Source organism: Falco peregrinus, chromosome 10, assembly GCF_023634155.1.
Source record: "Falco peregrinus isolate bFalPer1 chromosome 10, bFalPer1.pri, whole genome shotgun sequence".
NCBI lineage: Eukaryota > Metazoa > Chordata > Aves > Falconiformes > Falconidae > Falco > Falco peregrinus.
The window spans coordinates 14394242-14410643 of NC_073730.1; the positions used below are offsets into that span (position 1 = coordinate 14394242).

Genomic DNA, 16402 nt, shown 5'->3' on the forward strand with positions numbered 1-16402 from the left:
AGAGAGCTTCAGAAATAAGTTCCTCTTATTGGGAGAGCTGATCACTGGCTTTCTGAAGCTAACAAACACATTTCTTTAAGATATGTGCATGAATTCTCAGGAAGTACAATATAGATCAGAAAAGGAGCAATTTCTATGTGTTATGACCACAACTCTTAGCTATGTTTAACTTAGTTTGGCTATGTTCAGAGAGTGGCATGGGGACCTGTCCTGAAAAATATGTGTGGTGGGCATTTTCAGAACTGTGTGAGTGTTCTGTGCTTGCACTAACTGGCACACGCTGCCAGTTATGTGCTACCATAAGCAAATTAGCAATTAGATTTGACAATGCTGTGAGTGGAATGGGTCTGTTCAGTGGCTCCTGCTAGGGGGTTAAAAGCAGCTCTTCTTCCAAGCCCTTTTTCCTTTGACTGCAACCTTTTGTCTTAATTGCCTTACCATTATGACAGCTTCAGCAAAACTGAGCTGCTGGGTGGTACTTTCTCCAAACTGAGAGTGCCTGCTTTCCAGAAAACCTTGTGTGAGCCTCAGCCTCTTCCCCCTCCTCCTCCCACTTCTGCTAGACATTATCCTAATCCTCAGTCTTTCCCCTACTCTATATTAATCCTATAAACCCTGAGCAAATCTGTCTACCTCTGTCCGTGCTTGGTGAGGAAGGACCAGGGTGACAGCTTTCCGTGCACTTACAGGCTGCAGTCAAAACTGACCACGGTTTGAATCCTCCCGTTTAATTGTCACTAACCTAAGCAATTATGAAACCCTCAGAGCAGCTTTAAGTGCTTGTAGGACATTCTGAAAATATTTCTTACATACTGGTCCCTTAGGGTGTGTTGTGTATAACGCTTGTGCTGTAGGACCGTCTTTGAGTGAGTGAAATTCAAATACCACTTTTGGAAACAACATGAATGATACAAGAACAGATACATAGGACAGACTTTGAAAGATCACGAGCATGACTGAAGCAATTAGGATCTTATTCTGGTTACAAAGAGATTTCAAAGAGGAATGTGAATCAGCAAAACTCTTGATTCTTCATGTTTCCCTTCTAGAAAATTAGATTTTCTAACTAACCTTTCCTTGGAAGTACTGATTCACTTGTGATTTTCTGCTTCCTGTAGGTAAAAACTATCTGTGGTACAGCTTGTCAAAAACATTCAGCATAAAAGGCAAATATACTAGAGACTACCACAAATCCTCTGGTGCTAAATCAACAGTTTCAGATCCACCTTTTGTTCTGTCTCATGCCTGCCCCCTACTCCCTGCTATCTGCATCCTGTCCATGAATCCTACAATTATTAGATCCTACAATCTATTATCCTAAATTAACCTCTCAGTTATATTTTTTAATCTAGTTTTGCCTTTAATTTACTTACTTGATCTTTTGAGTGATTAGCCAACAGACTTTGGTCTGATCTACAGGAACACTCCTAGCTAACAAGAGCAATGACTAATCTCTCTAATTTACTGTTACCTCTGTTATCTAGATACCCTTAGTTTCAGTCATGAAAGTAGGATAAGAATTGTTGTAATTCTTTGGGTTGTACATCTTTGAATATTCAATTATTTTGTCATTTAATAATTCTAAATAATTGGATCCTCCCAAGTAATGAAAAGGTTTACAACAATTTGTGAACAAGATGCCATCTCTTTCCGTGTGAATGTGGCATGATTAATAGTTTGAAGTCTGTCATGCATTCTCACTTATCTGTAGGCTAAATTAGTAGTCTGCTTGGGTTGATCTTAGCACTTTAGAAGTTTACAGAAAATATCTGATGGTATCTGCCTCCAGTCTGCATAGTTATAGAACAGTTAATTTGCCTAATCAGGCTTTTGGGTTTTTTTCCTTTCAAACTCTGGTTTGCAAGGCTCTTGTCAATAACAAAGCATTATGCAGGGGTAGCTGGAGGACTGCATTTTCCTTGGGACTTCTGCATATTGTGAGGATTCTTTGTTAGCAGTGTTTCTTTTTCTTACTCTGACAATAATGTCTACACGGGGCAAATAGACCTCTGCAATTCAGAAATAACAAACTGTTCCATATGTGTTTTGTAGTTCTAGGAAAGTGAATCTTACTTTTTTCTTAAGATTCACATGTATAGGAGACATAATGTAAGTGACAGTATCAGTTTACAGTTATTATAACTGAAAACCAGTACTGCTTAGAGCTAAAACAACAGCGGATGAGATTTTGATGTGCCATTGTGCAGTAAGAAGACTATGTTTGTTATATCAAACTGTAAGTGGCCTTTTGTACTCTTCAGTGTTTTGATCTGTGGCACTTTTTTAAAAAGCAGAAACTGTTTGAAAGCAACTGAATTTAAAACCATCTGATTCAACTGGCAATGTCTTCCTGTTAGGTATCTTGATTAGACAATTCTTTCTTGAAGATTAATATATTGGCAGGGAAAATAATGTAATCATTGCAAATTCTTCTTTGTCACTTTAAACAGGAATGAAAAAATGCTAGCAACTTACAACTTACCTTCATTGCTATATGTAAAACTCTTTGCAAGAGAAACTTGTGATATAGAAGTAGAGAATAAATTGACAACTCTTTGAAGAAGAGTTGAGTGAAAACCAAAATTAGTTTTTTGTGTTTTTTCTCACGCCTCAACACCATGAGGGGACAGAAATAGTGTTCATAGTCTTGCTTTAAATGAAACATGAGTAATGCTACACAGTCAAACAGTTTATACATCTACCACATCATATTAAAGTTTCAGAGTTTCTACTGACTTCTAACAAACGATGTTACTTTCCAGCTGAACTGCTGTGATATTTGAAGACAGTAAAAGCTGCTTCCACAAAACCTTAAAGCCCTGGCTGTGGCTTCTCTTCTTTGCAGACGTCATTTTCTCTTGAATGGAGAGGAATAATTTTTTCTCAACCATTCTTCTGTACAATAAGTATAAGCGTGGTCTTCAGCAAAAGTTATTGATTCAAACTGTGGCCTTTACTGCAGTTTAAAATTCCTGACAGAAATGTGCACTGCTACTAAGAGGTAGATAGTATGACCCAGATAATTTTTGGCTTGTCAGTGTAACATCATCAGTTCCAGGCAAAGTGTTGGGTAGGCTGATACAAGATCTAATAATCTATTAAAGGAAAGTGGTAGAGTGAGTACCAATACATGGGAAATAATTTCTGTCACTCTAATGTGATGTTGCTTCTGGGGGAGGTAATAGAGTAGATATATTATTTTCATCGATACCTTCATTAGGAACCAAATTTATGTAAAGCCAACTCAAGAACACAGATTGTGAGAGCTAAGAAGTAAAAGTGACAGGCACAGGGTGATCCGGAACACTAGCACACCGTATACTTGTAACCAGCATCCGTTTCAATACTGTCAAAAGCAGGGCTGTATGTCTAGGAGGGATGAAATTGCTCAGATTAAGGCACTGCCCTGAGACCTCATGATGCTAAGGAGACCTTGGTGGTCATGCTGGATAACCAGATTAGTATTAACTTGATAGAAAACCTGTAGCATAAAGGGCTAATGTTCTAAAGAGATTAGAAGTTCTTCTGTATTTGGGAGTGAGTGCAACTGTCGCGGGGAATAGGTTGTCCAATTTTGCTGGCAATGTTTCAGGAGGGATGCTAAAATCTGACTGGAATGTTATGAGAAGAATGACAGAAGGATTTAATAGAAACTATATTCTATTATATTTATAATATATTTTATAGATATAATTAGCGTAACTTATTAAATAGAAAGTTAAGTGATTCTTCAGGAACATTCTATAAGAAACAGAAATTTGACAATAAAAGGCCTCTTCTTTAGAAAAATTATAATGAAATTCAGTGATTGGATGTTGAAAGTTGAAATTTCTGCATGCTAGAAGAGGATATTAAGCAGTTAAGGCAACAAGGTCTGAGTGCAGTCTCCACTGCTGCAGACTTAAAAAAGCAGATTCCGTTGGCCTTATAATCCAATGGACGGTAATTCCGGGGCAGTGGCAAAAGCGAAATGATGAAACCTATGACAAAACCTGACAAATTTCTTCGCATGCTCAGGAAAGTAACAAATGAGATGATACAAAAATGGCTTAATCGAAGGTCAGTCCAACTTTTTAGTAGAGTTTTAGGCATTTACTGAAATAAGGGTCTCAAAAATCCCTTACATGGGGCTGGTATTCCCTTGTTCGAACATATTCTACCACCTCAGCCACCAGAAACACTCTTTGGTCTTCCATGGTTTCTCTAGTTCTGTTTACACCTAAGCTTTCCTTAGAATCTTGGCCAGCACTTTCTAGTTTTAATGAAACATTTCCATGTTTTTCTTTGAACATAAAGTTTTGTAGTGGTTGACAGACGCAAGTAAGAGTGCAGGTGCGAATAAGACTTTTCCCTTATACTAAATTTGTTCAAGATTTATACCTACACAATATATTTCTATTCAACTCTTCATCTACCACTTTCTTTGTAATTACTATCAGATGAATGAAGACAAGTAAATTATTCTAGTTATGTAGAAACAAATATATTACTGAATGATTGAAAACACTGCTTACAGGACAACTTAAAAAAAAATCTTATTGGTATTTTTCCAATTTTGTTCTGACTTTTCACATTACCTGAAGACATTTTTTTAAAAATCTAACACCAGAATTTGCTATTTGTCGGGGGTAGGTGGTGTTTCTGGCAGTTAGCTGTCATTATTCTAATAGCACCTACAGTCCTACTGTACCAGTTACAGAATCTGTTTGTTGTGACAGTTGCTGAATCCACTCGCTTGCAGCCTTCCTTTTGGAATTTTGTACATTTTAAGCTGTTTTATATAATCCAGAACCAGTGATTTTTCAAATGGGGACTGGATTTGCTGGGTTTTTTTGGTGGTCTGAGTAATGGAATGGAAGTATAAGGACTGTGTCTTTTCACTGTCTTATCATGAGCCTGCATGAAGTGTGAATGAGCTTGTTTAAGTCAGGAAAATACACCCTGCTCCATTGTGTATTTCCTGTTTCCCATCCGGCAGATGAGGAGAATGATGCTTTCCTAGCTCACAGGAAAGGAGTACCATAGTTAAACATGGACTACTCCTTCCACAGCCATTTAGATGAGATTTGACTTCAGAACATACCTAAAATTATGCTTGGATGTTTGGTAAAATAAGTGTTAAAAAAAAAAAAAATCACTTTAAACAGCCTTTTTGATTTATAGGCATCCATGCAAAATAGAAATGGCAACTAACCATAGCGATAATGGAATACTGCCAAAACTGTCCTACCAAAACACAGGCCAGGCCAGCCCAGAAGAGAGCTGAAACAGCTGCTTGATTCCTGTTGAAAACCCTGGAAGTCATAACCAAGTGCTCACTAGGAGCTGCCTGTGTTTCAAAGGGTGCCTGTTCTATTTCTGTTGCAATAGGCTGCTGCGTCTTACTGGTCTCCATAGCTTTACTTTTTAACAAATTATTTTGTATGACGCAGACACAGCAGCAGGCTAATATACTATAATCATTAGCAAATGTGATTTGCCCTTGAACAGTCTCCTATGCTAATCATTTTATAGAATCATTTAGGTTGGAAAAGACCTTTGAGATTATCAAGCCCAACTGTTAACCCAGGACTACCAAGTCCATCACTAAACCATGTCACTAAGCACGGCATCTGCACATTTTTTAAATACCTCCAGGGACAATGGTTCCACCATGTCCCTGGGCAGCTTGTTCGAGTGCTTGACCACCCTTTCAGTGAAGAAATTTTTCCTAATATCCAATCTAAGCTTCCCCTGGCACAACTTGAGGCTCTTTCCTCTTGTCCTGTTGCTGTTTATTTGGAAGAAGAGACTGACACCCACCTTGCTACAACCTGCTTTCAGGTAGTTGCAGAGAGAGCAATAAGATCCCCCTGAGCCTTTTTTCTCCAGGCTAAACAAGCCGAGTTCCCTCAGCTGCTCCTCATAAGACTTGTGCTGCAGACCCTTCACCAGCTCTGTTGCCCTTCTCCGAACTAGCTCCAGCAGGTCACTAACAGTTTCCTCCTGGTCTGTGGGGACTCAGTTCTCTGCTCCTCCTCATCCCTGTCTTCCAGCTCAGGGGTCCGAGTACCCAGAGGGAAGCTGGTCTGGCTGTTAAAAACCAAGGCAAAGAAAGCATTGGGTACCTCAGCTTTTCCTCATCCTTTGTGGCAATGTTCCCCCCGCAGCTAATAAAGGGTGCAGATTATCCTTGGCCCTCCTGTTTGTAGTGTATTTCTGAAAACATTTTTTGTTATCTTTTACTGCAGTGGCCAGCCTGGGTTCTAGCTGGGCTTTTGCCTCTAATCACCCTGTGTAACCTCGTGACATCCTCATAGTCCTCCAGAGCTGCCTGCCCCTTCTTCCGAAGGTGGTAAACTCTCCTCCTTTCCCTGGGTTCCAGCCAGAGCTCTCTGTTCAGCCAGGCCAGTCTTCTCCCCCGCTGGCTCATCTTTTGGCACATGGGGACAGCCTGCTCCTGTGCCTTTAAGACTGCCTTCCTGAAGAATGTCCAGCTTTCCTGGACCCCTTGGCCCTTCAGAACTCTCTCCCAAGGGGCTCTGTGTCCACGAGGCTCTTAAATAGGCCAAAGTTGGCCCTCCAGAAGTCCCATGCAGCGGTTCTGCTGACCTTCCCTCCTTGCTTCTCCAAGAATCATCTCACGATCACTATGCCCAAGATGTCCTCTGGCCACCACATCACCCAGGGGTCCTTCCCTGTTTGCAAACAGCAGGCCCAGCGGGGCAGCTCCCCTGGCTGGCTCACTGACCAGCTGCGTCAGGAGGTCTCTTCCACACACCCCAGGAACCTCCTAGGCTGGTTCCTGTACACTGTCTTGTATTTCCAGTGGACATCTGGTACGTTGAAGTCCTCCATGAGAAGAAGGGCTAATGATTGTGAGACTTCTCCCAGCTGCTTGCAGAATGTTTCACCTGCTTCTTCATCATGGTTGGGTGGTCTATAAGGCTCCCACCAGGATATCTGCCTTGTTGGCCATCCTCCTGATCCTTGCCTGTAAACACTCAACCCTATCGTCAAGCTCTAGGCAGTCAAAACACTCCCTGACATACAAAGCCACCCGCTGCCTCTCCTGCCTTGCCTATCCCTTCTGAAGGGTTTGTAGCCACCCTCTGCAGCACCCTAGTCGTGAGAGTCATCCCACCATGTTTCTGTGACGGCGATTATGTCCCAGTCTTCCTGCTGCATGGTGGCCTCCAGCTCCTCCTGTTTGTTGCCCATGCTTTGGGCACTGGCATAGATGCCCTTCAGCTGTGCTATTGATCTCACCTCCCTCACTGGCACGCTGCCCCCAGGCTCGTCTCTGACTTGGTTCTGTTCCCTTCCCCCTCTGAATCTAGTTTAAAGCTCTCTCGATGAGCCCTGCTAGCTCCTGACCTAGAATCCTTTTCCCCCTTTGGGACAGGTGAACCCCATCTGTTGCCAGCAATTATGCTATTACCAACCTTTTCCAGGAGTAGTTACACTTGCTAAGAGCAACCTGCCCCTGTGGATTTTGCCAAGGGAAGGTCCTGTCATGTGATTTAGTACCTCTCAAAAAATGTCTCTGTCTGGCTTGGCTGACTTCTCAATTCTTTGCACGCTGAGGCTGTTAGAATATAGCAGGCTGACTATCTTCGCAGAGGGCTATAGTTCAGATCTCCTCTTAGTGCCCTTTCTAAATCAGCAACCAGACTGATGTCATGCGTTAGCAGATGACAGCACTTGGGCTGGTGATGAGGGGTGGCATTTTTCACCCTGGGAGACTGGAGTCTGAGCCAGGGGCTGCCGCTGAATTTTTCCTCAGTCACAGCTTGTGCAGAACTGCCTGGTGGTTCCGATACACAGCAGAAAATGCAACCAGTAAGCAGAGCTTCTGGTGAATCCTGCGTCTCCTTGCATTCAGGGTTTCCTTAGGGGTCAGCCTGATGGCATGAAGATGAGCTACCTGGGAGGAATGGTGCTTCTCTCACTTGGCAGAAGCGCTCTCTCCCTTGTATTGCAGCAGTATCACTGCCTCAGTTTAATCTTTGTGACAAGGATGTCGGCTGCAGTAGGCACAACTGCTCTTTACAAAGGCATTGCTTATGTGACAGGCTCAGCACATTAGGGTGTTTTCAAGAGGGCTCAGTCAGCTTTTGTGATACTTGCAGGCAGTTTTCTGAAGGCCCAGGACAGTGAGCTCCAGAGAACCCTAGAAACTCTGCCTCTGCCTTTGTCAGCAGTGCGGGAAGTCCGTTTCTGTGTGCAGCAAGCACCTATTTGTGCATGGAGCGCCTGCAAGTTCGCTTGTTTTCAGAGGGGCTGTGCGTTGGCTTTTGAAAGGAGAAATGTAACTTGTCAATAATGAGCTTCTACTTGGTGTTGAATTCCTTCTGCCTTGATAAGTGGTATTTGGTGGTGAGAGATTGTTGCACAGTGTGTATACAGCACAAACCACAGTACTGAGCAGAAGAGGCAATAATACCTCTCTAGCTGCCTGCACATATTAGCAAAGTGTGTATCTATGAACATAAAATCTACAAATCCAGATAGCCCTCTTATGCACATATCTCTATAAATAACCCCTTCTTCATGCAGAGAACTGACCACTGACAGAACAGCCTGTGCAGTCTGTTACAACCGATGAAGCTTATTGTGCTCCGGTCATGCTAGGTGTTTTACAAATACTTTGGCAGGTGATGGTGCCAGTGGTGAGCTTCTAAACTAAGAAAATAAAAGGAGCCTTCGTGAAAAAGTTGGCTTTGAATATGTGTTGTTCTGTATGTGCTACCTTTTCTGGTAATATTAGCAACCTTATTTATACCAGGCAAAGTGCACTGTTGGAAAACATGTATTTAATGTACTTTAAATAATGTAACATGATTCGGTGTTTACTGTGACCAAAGATCATCTAAAACTAGCTGGACTTACTTAGCCTTGCACTCCCTTAATTCTAGCTGTAGCTAGATAACTCATTTTTTAGTTCAGCTGTCTGTACTTATTCTATACAAGACCCTGTTTTATCGTATTTATAGTGTTTTTTCTAAAAAATACCTTCCAGTTTGGGTACAGAACTGCCTGAAGGGTTACAAAATTTAATGGGAAAGGTAGGGCATAGTGGGTCATGGTACTGAACACACAAAATATGAGAGTAAACTGATGTTTCTGATGAGCAGTGGGGGGAATTAGGAAAACATACAAGAAGCTTTTTATTAGTTTGATTTCATTTTTCTTTTTGTATTATTTGATGTCAATGACTAACTTATAGATGTACCTTAGCACCTCTGGAAACATTTGAATAGATCATGCTTGAACTTTTGGAAAAGCTGTTATTATAAACATATCCTCAAGAACACAGAAAACAGGGAAGAGATGAGGATCAGAGATCATGATGAACATCAGGAAAAAGTTAACCGATACATGAGAAAGTTGCTGAAGAAGCACTATGATCTATAGTTTCATGATCTATAGTTCGGCCTTTTGTCTGGCCATCAGCAGGTATAGAAGAACAAAGCTTGAAAGCTCTTTGATCAGCAGTTCAGCTCCCACGCCGGGAATGAGGCAGGGCTTGCTCAGCTGATACCTCATTCTGACAAATAAATTGAGTTACAGGATGGATATAGAGCAGGAGTCAGTGTGGCATCAGTAAGAACAGTAATAGGGTAAACCTTTACCAGCCACTGTTTGCAGGAGAAGTAGGAGCATGGAAAGGTTAACCAACAGTACATCTAGTATTACTTGTTCAGCCGGAGTAAAGGAAGCACTTTCAAATAAGGAAGCATAGAAACTGGCCTTGCTCCAGGGATGAACCTGCTAGGGCTTGTACGTCTCAGCTGTCTGTTGTGGGCGTGTAGATTCTACACATGTTTCGTCAGATCCTGGCAGGGTCTGCACTGCCTATGAAGAGGGTTGTATTGTGTTCTGTCAGGTAAATATGGGATGACACAGTAGCTTAAGTGTGGAAACAACACAACGAACAGTCATCAGACTGCATGAAACTCCCTGAGAGCGGAAAAACACTGCTTCAGCTAGGATTTTAATTTAAGAAAGAGTTTTCTCTCTTCTGAAGTCCTGCCATGATAATGGTTCTTTCTAAGGGCACCAGCAATTCCCTTTGCATGTTTTGGTGCTGGATAAAACTGATGTTGCCGAGGATGTGTCCACAGGTGCTTGTAGACTGTGGCCCTGGGAGCTGTGTGAGTGCTAGCACACGCTTCATGTTACTGATTGTGATCCTTCCAGCCTGCAGCATAGGGAAGTTAATATTAACAATTCAATGTGGCTAGAACTTAATTACAAGGAGCCTGATCTTCAATTTATAGAGCCTGATTCTCTATATTTGTTCATCAGTTCAGACCTAGCTGAAGTCCCTCACATCTGATGTGTGACCTTGACAGAGTTACTTCAGGTTTCTGTCAAGAATGCACAGCATCAGGCCTGTTATTCGTGAACAGCTCTGGGTGCTATCAACTAACGTGAGGTTCCAAAGAGCTTTAGTCCCCTGAGTTATAGCACAAAGTTTGCTCCTGGGGGTCACGTGGGAGGGAAATAGCTTTAATTTTTTGGAGAGATCAAATTTATTAAAAAAGGTTCTGGCTGTGCAATGTAATTTCTTTATAGCATCTGCTGGGATATTGCAAGCTTGGGCTGAAGGAGGGGCCAGCCAAACAGCTTAGCATCTCATCTACACTGAGGGAGCCAGCCAAAAGAACATTTACTCTTGTAATGCTCAAAATTGGCTGGAAAACTACAAGTAATTTTCAGTGGTGTGAGTAAGGTAGATTTTGGCTCGTTCATAGACTCCTGGGGGTAGTTTTCTAAAATAACTTTTCTTGTGGGTGTTTTCCTAAAGGCACACACACTATCTTTATACCCCAGCATCAACTTTGTAAGGAAGATTGACTATCGTTGTCTGTTCTTTTGACAGATGTTGTAGGGTTATGCTGGGAATAATAAATAACCTGGATCTGTCCTTTACCTGGGAGCCCTTGAAAAGCTCTGTGTAGATGGGAAGTATCACTTCTTACCACTGTTCAATTCTCATCTCAAAGAAGGTAATTTCTGTGTACTCTTGGAAAGAAAGTATTTATTTTGTAAAAAAAATTCTTGAACTTCAACCAAAAATCCCACTTAGTGGATGGACTGTGTCCACTTTACACTCAGTTTTGCATGAATCACAGTGCCTGTTCCAAAACAGCAGCCAGGCATTATTAGTTTATCCCTAAAATCTAATTCTTAAGTAAAGCAATATGATGGTAGATAGTGAAACAAAAACTAAACTGTATCTATGTAAAAGAACATTTTGAAATATAAAGATTGATTAGAAAAAATTGTCATCTTGCTATAAGGAGTTTCTCTTATGGAATTTGCTGACTGTTTTTGGACTCCACTGAGCAATGCCAGGGCATGGTGATCTCTACTGTACAGGGGCTGAGGAGGCAAAGAGCACCGAGAAATGAAGTATTTCTAGTTCAAAACATAAAATTACAAGATCTGTCCGGGCAGAATCAAGGTCAAGCTTGTTGCCTCAAGAGAGAGAATCTTTATGGGAAATGGCAGCTAGGGATTAAGTCTATAGAGGAATATGTTTACCCCCTTCTAACTATGAGACAAACTGTATTAATGTGCTTCAGTACATTGAATTACTCTGCCGTACAATTAAGAGCCTCTGCCAAGAAGTTTTCTTGAGAAGATAAATCGTTGATTTCTAGCAGTAGCATGAGGACAAATGGCAGTCAAGACACACATTATCCTGGCTGTCCTGTAGTCAGCTGGGAACTCTGCATCGCTGCATTAGGGGAAAAGGAAATAAGATTACCCTGACATTACCTGAGCCTTCTAGCTTTCATTTTTGGCTAGTCAGCCATTACCAAAACAAACAGGCCCAAATTCATTATTTGGGTACCTTTGAAGTCAGAGGAGTTATAATTGTATTAAGTTCCAAGCTTCTTAGTATAAAGGTTGTGCCGAATCTTGCAGGAGAATCCCCTTTTGAGAGCTTTTCCCTAATGGAATGCAGGGTTTAGCATGGCTTTTTGTTATTCATCATGAGTCACCCTGCTGCCTGTTCAAAAGCTGCATTTGCAAAGAAATGTTTTTGCCTTTTCTTGGTTTCCAGTAAAAGGTGAAAAAAATCTTATGAAAACAATTAAGAAAAGGCCTATCAGTACTCTGTGAGTTAATGAGGAGGTGGGTCCGCTAAGGTAAAGATCATTTCAGCGTCAAGATTTTGTTTCCATTATAGGTCTTTTGATGCCCCAAAGACTATACAGGGCTCCTTTTGCTATTAGAGTGCTGTCTATTTACCTCATCCTCTGTGCTGTGTGTGAAAAGTTATGATAGGCCTGGTGTCTTTGGAGTCTTTGACCTAGGTTACAGCCAGGGCCACTAGCAGGGAAAAATGTCTCTTCTTTCCCCTCACTCTTAATGTAGGGACTGATTTTATCTCCCTCTTAAGCTGAAACAAAAAGTAGTAGTGGTCTGCACAAATGTTTGCATGATCCCACTAGGATAAGCATAACCCATGTTCAGATTTTTTTTCCACTGCAGCACTGCTTCATACTCCCTGTGATGGCCTTTTCCTTGGAGAATTGAATTGCTTTTTCTGTACCTGATAATTCCCATGGTAGATTTTCCTCAATACTCTGAATTTAGCGTCACATTATAATGCCTTCAACAGGACTGAAGCTCATCACTTGAAATCTAGATCAAGGTGCAAATACTTGGCATTCCAGTCTATGTAGCAGACAAATACTTACTTTCAAGTACTTGCTTTTGGGAGGACATCACAATGAGACTCTGATGGACAAACCCAGGCTTGGAGACAAATGTTTCTTATTTTTCCCACTTTATTCTCTTTCACATAACAGCTGCTGTATTTTCCAGCTTACTGTTTCCTTAACTAGCATTGCCAACATTAGCTGTTTCCAGACTAATGGAAACTGTCCTCTGAATGAAGCAAGTTGTACTGCCATCTATTTGAAAATGGAAAACACTTGTAGTCTTTACATACAAAGAAATAAGATCTTACCATAAATATAGAAGCAAAGCACTGTTTGTGCCCAGATCTCAAATACATCTTTAAAATAGCTGTGAGCTGGAAGAATGTTTGGGAATGCAAAGGAAGATGAGTGCTCTAAACATCTCATTGTGAAAGGCAAAAAGTTATTCTTTTATTTGTTTCTTGAGCTGTTTATTCCCACAGGAGATAGCCTTTTGAAGAAGGAAATATGGCAAACAGGAAAGGAAGGCATTTAAGGAAGAAGCACAGCTGTGGCCTGAATCGTTGGCTTGGCCTTGCCACATTCTAGATAGAGGAATAGAAGATGAATGGATTCACACCCAAATTCCACTGTTGTCATCAGCAGAAACTTTAGAACTGGGCTCAGGAACCATGTGTCCACCTCCATGTGCAGCTGTTAAAGTGCAAGGATCTCTGAGCCTGTGTCCTGACACACGTTTCGTTGGTTGATCTCATTCTATAAATGGGAGTGGTCAGGTATTATTGGTGCAACCACAGTGATAGAGAAGTCTGTAACCTACCTAAGAGAGGTCTTGTGTAATAGTTGTGATAGGGTTTCATGGTCCTACAAGTCTGGCCTTTTCTGTTCTCTAGTCTGCGTTTTTAAGCCTCCCAAAAGAGCACAACTGCCATCTTCATTCTTTTTCTGCAGTCTGCAGCTGCAGTGTTGTATGGTATTCTGCACAGGACATAAAGTGCTGATCATCTAAGTGATTTCTCAGATTTATCTAGTGTATGGAATAACTCTTAGGTAAGGTAGTTTTGCGCATTCAAAAATACCTCAATTAGAAAATGGAACTGCAGAAATGAAGCTACAAGTAAATGAATGTGTAAAAATATTCCAACTTTCTGTAATAAGCTTTAGACAAACTAGATTTCATAGTTAAATATTAAGATATTTTGATCTTCCTATCTTAAAGCCAGATTAGGAAATGGAAATGGATTATCAACTGAATGAATTGATTGTCATTCTGTTGTTGTTTATATATATCACAGTAAGCCATGCTTTTCTGTAACTTTCATGTGGCAACTACCAGAAAAGAACACATAAAGAATCCAGCAAAAAGTACTGGTTTACATAACTTTATTTGCATATCTATATAGACTATGTGATTGCTAGAAATGGTTTCTTTGTAGGAATAGTGTGCGACAAGTCATCTGTCACTTTATATCTGGTCCCCCAGCAGATGTTTTGAGAAGTTAAGGAACTCTGCAGTAGCTTCTATATGTTTGTTTTCATAAAACTGTCAGGCCTGTCAAGTGGTTGCTGCATCTATGATCTCTCAAGAGTCTTTCTTATATTTGTTAATTGCCTGCAAATTGCTATGGTATGCTTATTTCAGGGATTTTATTACAGGCCAAAGGTAAGTACAGTGTTATAAAGTAAACCAGGAAAAAATTCATCTCTTCTCCCATGATTTAATTTGTCCAGAGGTCTATGCTGATTTTTCACTTTGTCCAAAGTAGAAAATTATATATGAATCTGAGAATTAAACTATCAGCATAGGACCACTGAGGTATAGTTCATTAATACCACAATGAAACCACAATCAAATATTCTTGAACCTGTTTACACTGCTCGACACTTTAAAGTTAGACTACTACTATTACCATCCATTAAGCGTGAGACCTTCCTATGATGGGAATATTCCTTATCAGATCTGAGTAATCTTCCTGTTGAAATATCTCTTAGTCAACAGATGGAGTGGGAATCTCTCTAGCTGGTTGCTAATAGATAAGTGCTGCTCATTAGAGGTTTCCCTTTCATACTTAGTGCTTGCCATCTAGACTTTGGGAAACTTGATTCTTGTAATCTCTTTAGTAATCAGGACAGGCAAAGGTACACGAATTAAACAGAATAAGAAAACTGTGTTGGCTCTAGCATAAGCAAAGGAAACCTTTCCAAAATGCAAATAAGTGCAGGTTTAGTGCTATAGGTAGAAACCCCACCATAACTACACCTTCATAGTGTTTGCTAGGAATCACATTGCCTGCTGGCACGTATGGAAATGGACAGTAGTGGGGAATCTGACACACTGTTTCCAGAGTGGATTGTGGATTCCTGCCGGATTCAAAAAGTTGAAGTGTCTTTAAACAAATAGAAACAGCTCTCTTAAGTCATGAGCATGTTCTGTATCAGTTTACTCTGAACCAAACGCCTCCATAAAGTCACCCTGTTTTCTTACAGAGAATACCACCTGAGAGCAGCTGGGTAGGTGTTCAACTATGGTTACTACCACTGAGTCCTGCCATGTACACGCTGGTAGACCGTAGTCAGACAGGCTATTATTGCTGCCACTCTGAGTCAGTCCAGAATTCCCCTCAGCACCCAGCTTTCCCTCCCTCCCCTGAACCCTTCTACCTTCAGACTTTCATGACATGATCTATTATGCTTTTTCTTCGCTTCTTCTAAGTACTTAAATTAGTGAGATCATACAGGCTCCTGTTGCTCTGTGCACAGATAAACTTTGCTATCAGTTGCGTAGCTGGTGATCTTGTGACTGATCTATACAAGTCACAGCCTGAAGGTGGTACGGGCAGTGCCAGGCAATCACGGTGCTGCTGTTTGCTGTCTGCCTTTTGCTCTATATAGCCATGTTCTGTAAACTTCTGACACAGTCCCACCATTAATTTTTTAAAAAACAGGTATTTGATGCGTATTGGAAGAGAAATGGCACTAGAGCACTGCTGAAAAACTGGAAAAGATTTATGTTCATCCAGGTTCTGGATTTCTGAGAGGAATTTAGAAGCACATAAACACTGGGACAATTTTATACATCCTTTCTTTAGGAAAAAGGCTACAGAAATCAGTGGCTGCTTGTTGGACTGAAGCTGCCAGAATTTGACTTCAGCCTTCTCTGTGCCTGAGTTTGGATTTATTTTCATTTTTTTAAATTACTGATATTTTTAAAACCAAAGTCAGTGAAAATCTTCTGTCTATTAACCTGCATCTGCCTACTACCTCTCACAAGGAAGTTAGCAGAGCAGTTCTTTGCTGAGACAGACAACCTGAGATTAAGCTAATTAAGTACCAGTATTGTTCACAAGTTTGTGGGAGAGTGTCATTCCGCCAATTCCATGTACAAGTTTCACTTTAAATGTAGGGCAGGCCTTAGAATTCCCTCTGCAGTCAGTGGAGATGGGTATCTCCAGAAGGCACTCTGGCCATGCCTAAAATAGATTAATCGCTTTCTGGAAGGGACCGTCTCCCCCTGCTGACTGCGGAGCCTCTGGCTGCTGTTTTCCTGTTAACAAAGCAATGTTCTTGATTCTTTGTATATATAAAAAAATAACCAACAGTGCAGGTCAGAACAAGTCTAATGTGTGGGCAAATGAAAGTCCGCAGACCTTGAAAATATATTAAATCAACATTTTAACATGAACAGAAGCATTTATGTTGCATTTCCACAGCAAGGTACATTCTTTATCCTTCTAATATGG

The 16402-nt window shown here is 41.0% G+C and overlaps 2 protein-coding genes across 2 annotated transcripts in view; one reads left to right on the forward strand and one right to left on the reverse strand.

Moving 5' to 3' along the window:
* PALMD (palmdelphin) overlaps positions 1-16402 on the reverse strand; it is a 58689-nt gene that overhangs the window by 39612 nt on the left and 2675 nt on the right. The window lies entirely within an intron of this gene.
* PLPPR5 (phospholipid phosphatase related 5) overlaps positions 1-16402 on the forward strand; it is a 232395-nt gene that overhangs the window by 2923 nt on the left and 213070 nt on the right. The window lies entirely within an intron of this gene.